This window comes from Grampus griseus (genome assembly GCF_964374135.1).
Source record: "Grampus griseus genome assembly, chromosome: 11".
Lineage (NCBI taxonomy): Eukaryota > Metazoa > Chordata > Mammalia > Artiodactyla > Delphinidae > Grampus > Grampus griseus.
The window spans coordinates 6,818,918-6,825,110 of record NC_139005.1 but is presented as its reverse complement, the minus strand read 5'-3'; the positions used below and the strand labels follow the sequence as shown (position 1 = coordinate 6,825,110).

The 6,193-nt window shown below is 43.8% G+C and overlaps 1 pseudogene across 1 annotated transcript; it reads right to left on the bottom strand.

Moving 5' to 3' along the window:
• Nucleotides 1-550: 550 nt before the first annotated feature.
• Nucleotides 551-963, bottom strand: LOC309830255 (large ribosomal subunit protein eL28-like; annotated as a pseudogene). Its single transcript has one exon. The product of its transcript is annotated as a large ribosomal subunit protein eL28-like (transcript).
• Nucleotides 964-6,193: the final 5,230 nt, after the last annotated feature.

Below are 6,193 nucleotides of genomic sequence, written 5' to 3'. Positions count from 1 at the left end.
ATTACAGTGTAGTGTAGTTGACTGGGCAGAGGATTAGAAGTCAAAAGAGTGAAATCTGAGTCCCACCTCTGGAACATGAAGCATTTAGACATTTGAACTGGTCATTTAACTTCTCTATATCTCAATTTCAGTATTTAACTGGAGGTCATAATACCCAGCTCAAAGAATTTTTGGGATAAAGAAATCAGATAATGCAAGTGGAAAGAAACCTGATAAACTCTAAAGCCCTAGCAAACAGTCATTTAGTCAGTCATTTATGCATTTTTCATCAACTGTTTATTGAATACCTACTGCATGCTAGCTACAGTTCTAGGCACAAGCTATATGAACGTCGCTAAGACAATGTCCCTCTCCTCATAGGGCTTAAAATTTAATGCAGAAGGCCTGTGAGAGGTTAATTTTATGAGCCAGCCTGGCTGGGCCACCATACCTAGATATTTGGTCAAGCATTATTCTGGATGTTTCTGTGAGGGTGTTTTGTTGTTGTTGTTTTGTTTTGTTTTTCCCCCCGGCTGACAGGTTTATTGCTGTGGGGAAGGGGACAGATGGCTCAGGAGCTCTTGGTGGGATGGGTCCGCTTCCTCGGCACCATCACAGGCTTCTGGCTGCGCAGGACGTTGCTGGCTCTGCAGAGGGCGGCCGTGCGCAAATCCGGGCGCTACTTGTTGTTTCGGATTATGTGCCAGATGCTGGTGAGGGTGGCCCGGGCCTTCTTGTTGATGCTGGTCCGCACGTAGGAGGTGGCCAGCTTTCGCGGGCTGGATCTCTGCTTAGTGACCGCCACGACCCCTTTGCCGGCCGCCGCCGGCTCCACGCCCACAGTCTTGCGGTGAATGAGCTCATTGTAGCGGAAGGAGTTGCGGCCCTTCAGGTTATTGGGCTCGGTTGGCACATCTGCCTCTTCCTCTTGATCAAGAAGCTGGAGCAGTTCTGCACGACCATCCGTTGCAGATGCGCGGACATGGCGGCACCTCCTCTCGTTGCGACGGCCGGAGATGGAAAGAGGGGGGTGTTTGGGGATGAGATTTACATTGAAGTGATGGATTTCGAGTACAGCTGGTTGTCTTCCATAATGTGGGTAGGCCTTGTCTAATCAGCTGAAGACCTAACAAGAACAAAGGAGGGACACCTTCCTCCCCATCCCAACCCGGTCCCCCGCAAGAAGAATTCTACCAGCAGACTGTTTCGGACTTCAGCTGCAACGCCGGCTTTCCTGAGGCTCTAGCTTGATGGCCTTTGTACTTGAACTGCAGCAATGGCTCTTCCTCGGTCTCCAGCCTGCCAGCCCACCCTGCAGATTTTGGACTTGCCAACTTCTATAATCACATGAATAAATCCCTCAAAACAAACTTTTTCTACCTACAAGTGTCCCCTGCTTTTCGAAAGTACACTTTATGCCACTTCGCTTTCATGAAAGATACACAAACATTAGTACCTGTTTTCAGTAACCAAAAGAAATTGGAAGAGGATTTGCACTTTCAGGGAAAAAGGTGAAAAGTGAAAACAGCATTAAGTAAGCATTTGTTTTGCAAGAGCCATTATAGAGGCAGCAGCCAGCCCCAGCTTTGAGAGCGGCGCTGCAAGTTCCTTCCCCAGGATTTACACTCAGCATTGCAGCGTCAAGCTGCCATAGTTTTGAACTACGATTCTGAGCATCTCTGCTTTATCTTGATTTACTCTGTGCACCCGTTAGCAAGATGTGTCCTAAGGTAATTGCCTCTTTGTTTTATGCCATTTCAGCTTAAGAAAGGTTTCATACGAAGGCTGTACTTCCGGATAACTGGGAAAAAACCTGTATTTGCACATTCTGTTGGTTCTGTTTCTTTGCAGAACCCTGACTAATACAGATTTGGGTACCAAGAAGTGGGGTGCTGCTATAACAAATACCTAAAAATGTGGGTAGAGGCTGGAGGAGTTTTGAGACACACGCTAGAAAAAGCCTAGATCACCAGGAAGAAATGGTTGGTAGGAATATGAATGATAAAGGTGATTCTGGTGAAGTCTCAGATGGAAATGAGGAACATGTTATTGAAAGTTTGGGGAAAGTTGATCCTTGTTATCAAGTACCAAAGAACTTGGTGGAATTGTGTTTTGTGGAAAGTAAACTTTGTGATAAAATAGGATATTTAGCTGAGGAGATTTCTAAGCAAACTGTTAAAGGTATGATTTCCCCTTGCTGCTTATAGTAATGTGAGAGGAGAGAAATAAATTGAAGGAGGAATTGTTAGGCAAAAAGGAAGCAGAAATTGAGGATTTGGAAAATTCTCAGCCTATCCATATGGCAAAAAACAAGAAAGCTTGCTCCGGAGAGGACACCGTGGGTATAGCTGGAAAATCATTTGATAAAGGGATTAGGAGTGAAATTCCTGGGTTTAATCAGCCATCTCAGCGGATCTAGCAATAGAGCTGGTGTTACACCAGCAGAAACACTGCCAGACTAGACTAAAAGGTGAAGAGATAAGACAAATTGAAGGAAGGCTATCAGACCTCTGAGATTCCACAGGATAGGGCAATCGATCTATCAACATGTGTTATCCTTTAAGGGAAGAGTGACCCTGATTCATGATGGTATCATGGGAATGATATCAGAGAGCTGCCACTCCCACCACAGACCCAGAGCACACAGGCCATTAGGGCAAGGCTCTCTCCTCCTCAGTTTCAGTGGGTTCAGGCCAGTGGCCAGGGCGGAGGGAGCAACAGGGCCACCTCAGTGGGCCTGGAGGTCAGAGCACTGAGCCAATGAGAATTATTTTTGAGACTTAAAATTTAATGGAATATTGATTTCATGGATATGACAACAAAAGCACAGGCAACAAAACCAAAAATAAACAAATGGGACCACATCAAACTTAAAACTTTTGCTCATCAAAGGACACAATAACAGAGTGAAAAGGCAACATATGGAATGGGAGAAAATATTTGCAAATCATATATCTGATAAGGGTTAATATCCAGATTATATAAAGAACTCATCAACAAAATAATCAAATAAACTGATTAGAAAATGGGCCAAGGACACGAACAGGCATTTCTTCAAAGATGATATAAAAATGGCCAACAAGCATATGAAAAGATGTTAAACATCATTAATCATCAGAGGAATGCAAATTAAAACCACAATGAGATATCTCTCTTCAAAAAAAGAGAGAGAAAAAAAAAAGAAAAGCTACCATCAAAAAAAAAGTAAAGGAAAGCTACCATCAAGAAAAAGAAAGAAGGGGTTTCCCTGGTGGCGCAGTGGTTGAGAGTCCGCCTGCCGATGCAGGGGACACGGGTTCGTGCCCCGGTCCCAGAGGATCCCACATGCCGCAGAGCGGCTGGGCCCGTGAGCCATGGCCGCTGGGCCTGTGCGTCCAGAGCCTGTACTCCGCAACGGAAGAGGCCACAACGGTGAGAGGCTCGCGTACCATACCACAAAAAAAAAAAAAAAAGAAAGAAAGAAAACCAGAAAATAACAAGTGTTGGTGAGGATGTGGAAAAATTGGAACTATTGTGCACCATTGGTGGAATTATAAAATAGTGCAACTGCTATGGAAAACAGTACGTCAGTTCCTCAAAAAATTAAAAACTTCTAGGTACTGAAAGTATTGAAAGCAAGGGCTCATAGAGGTATCTGCACACCCATGTTCACAGCAGCACTATTCACAATAGCCAAAGGTGAAGCAACCCAAATGTCCATCAGTGGTTGCATGGATAAATGAACTGTGGTGTATACACACAATGGAATAGTATTCAGTCTTAAAAAAGAAGGAAATCTTGTCACATCCTACAACAGGATGAACCTTGAGGGTATTATGCTAACTGAACTAAATTAGTCAAAAAACACACTGTGTGATTCCACTTAAATGAGGTGTCTAAAGTCATCAAACTCATAGAAACAGAAAGTTGCATGGTGGTTGCCTCTAGCTGGTGCCAGGAAGAAAAGGGGACCTGTGGTTTAATGGGTACAGAGTTTCAGGTTTTTGTTTTTGTTTTTGTTTAATTTTGTTGAAGTATAGTTGACTAACAACGGTGTGTTAGTTTCAGGTGCAGAGTTTCAGTTTTGCAAGATGAAAAAGTTCTGGAGATCTGTTTCACAACAATATGAATATACTTAACATTACTGAACTGTACAATTAAAAGTGGTTAGGATGGTGAATTTTACGTTATGTGTTTGTTACCACAATAAGAAACAGAAGGGAAAAAAATCTAATGGAATTTACCTTGCCAAGTTTTGGATTTGTTTGGGCCTCTTCACCCCTTCCTTCTTTCCGATTTCTCCCATTTTGGAAAGGGACTGTCTATCCTATGTCTGTCCTACCACCGCATTTTGGAAGGACATAACTGTCTGCTTTCAGAGGTTCACAGCTGGAGAGGAATTTTGCCTCGAGTCTCACTCACACCTGATTTGGATGACATTCAGGTGAGACTGTAGTTGGAATGGATACTGGAATGGGTTAAGCCTTTGGGGACTGTTAGGGTGGAGGTAATTGTACTTTACATGTGAGAAGGACATGAATAGGGGGGCCAGAGGGTGGGGTGTTACAGACCGAACTGTGTCCTCCTAAAATTCACATGTTGAACCCCTAACCTCCAGTACCTTAGAATGTGACTGTCTTTGGAGACAGGGTCTTTGAGGAAGTGATTAAGTTTAAGCGAAGTCATAAGAATGTGATGTAATCCAATGTGACTAGTGTTTTTATAAGAAGAGAAAGAGACACCAGGGGTGTGCACACAAAGGACAGGCCTTTTAAGGACACAGCAAGGAGGCAGCCACATGCACGGAGACAGGTCTCAGGAGAAAACAGCCCTGATCTTGGTCTTCCAGCCTCTAGACCTATGAGAACATAAATTTCTGCTATTTAGGCCACCCAGGGACTTCCTGGAGGTCAAGTGGTTAAGACTCCACACTCCCAAAGCAGGGGGCACAGGTTCAATCCCTGGTCGGGGAACCAAGATTCCTGCATGCTGCTGTGCGGAGTGGCCAAAAAAAAAAAAAAGCCACCCAGTCTGTGGTATTTTGTTATGGTAGCCCTAGCAGACTACTACAACAGACAACAAACAAACAAACATATACATAATGTCAAGTAATGGTAAGGGAGCACTTGGAAGAATATATGAGCAAGGTACGGTAATAAAGAGCTGGGGAGGAGGGTTATTTAAGGCAGGGTGCTGAGGGTAGATCTCAGCAGAGATGACGTTTGAACAGAAACCTGAATGACGTGAGGGAGCAATTCTTGGGAGCGTTTGTGAGAAGACTGTTCCAAACGGAAGGCATTCCAAACACAAAGACGCCAAGCGAAGGATGTGCTCTTGGCCTGGTGCCAAAAGACTGAGGTGCAGGAGTGCAGTGAACCAGGGGCAGAGAGGATGGAAAAACTGTTGGAGAGAGAAGTAGGAGTCTGATCACGCAGGGGCATGGTAAGTGATGGCTTGGATCCTGGATTGTACTTTAAATGCAACAGGAATCCAGGAAGCTGCAAAGCCATTTTAGGTTTGGGGGTGAAGGAGTAACCTTAGTCGATTTATGTTTTTAAAAGGGTATTTGCTGTTGAATGGAGAAGATGAGAGAGGACAGCAAGAGTGGAAACAGAGACCAACTAGGAGGCCACCGGTCCAGGTGAGAAATGATGAGGGCTTGGACGACGGTGGTAGTAGTGGCAGTAGTGAGTCGTTGTATTTGAAATATATTTTCGAGATACAACCAACAGGAGTAACTAACTGGATGTTGGGCATGAGGAAAAAAAAAAAGGAGTCAAGAATGATCCTAAGGGTTTTGGCCTGGGTAACTGGAGTTGCCATTTACTTCAGTCAGGAGAACAGAGAGAGGAGGGGTCAAATCAAGAGTTTTGTTTTAGACATGTGAAGTCTGAGATATTGTTAGGATACTCACTAATAATAGTACACTAATAATAGAACACTCTCCTTGTTTTCCCCGGATTCTGGCAATATACAGGTACAAAAGATATGGTTCCTGCCTTTACGGTCTCATGGAAGGGGGTGGAGAGTGTCATATAAACCAATTTTTTTTAATTAATAGGTTTTATTTGGGGGGAGCAGTTTCATGTTTACAGAAAAATTGCTTAGAAAGTACCCATATACTTCCTCACCTACCGTATTATTAACATCTTGCATTAGTATGTACATTTGTTACAACTGATGAACATTAATTGACATAGCTTAGTCACCCGAAGTCCATAGTTTACGTTAGGGT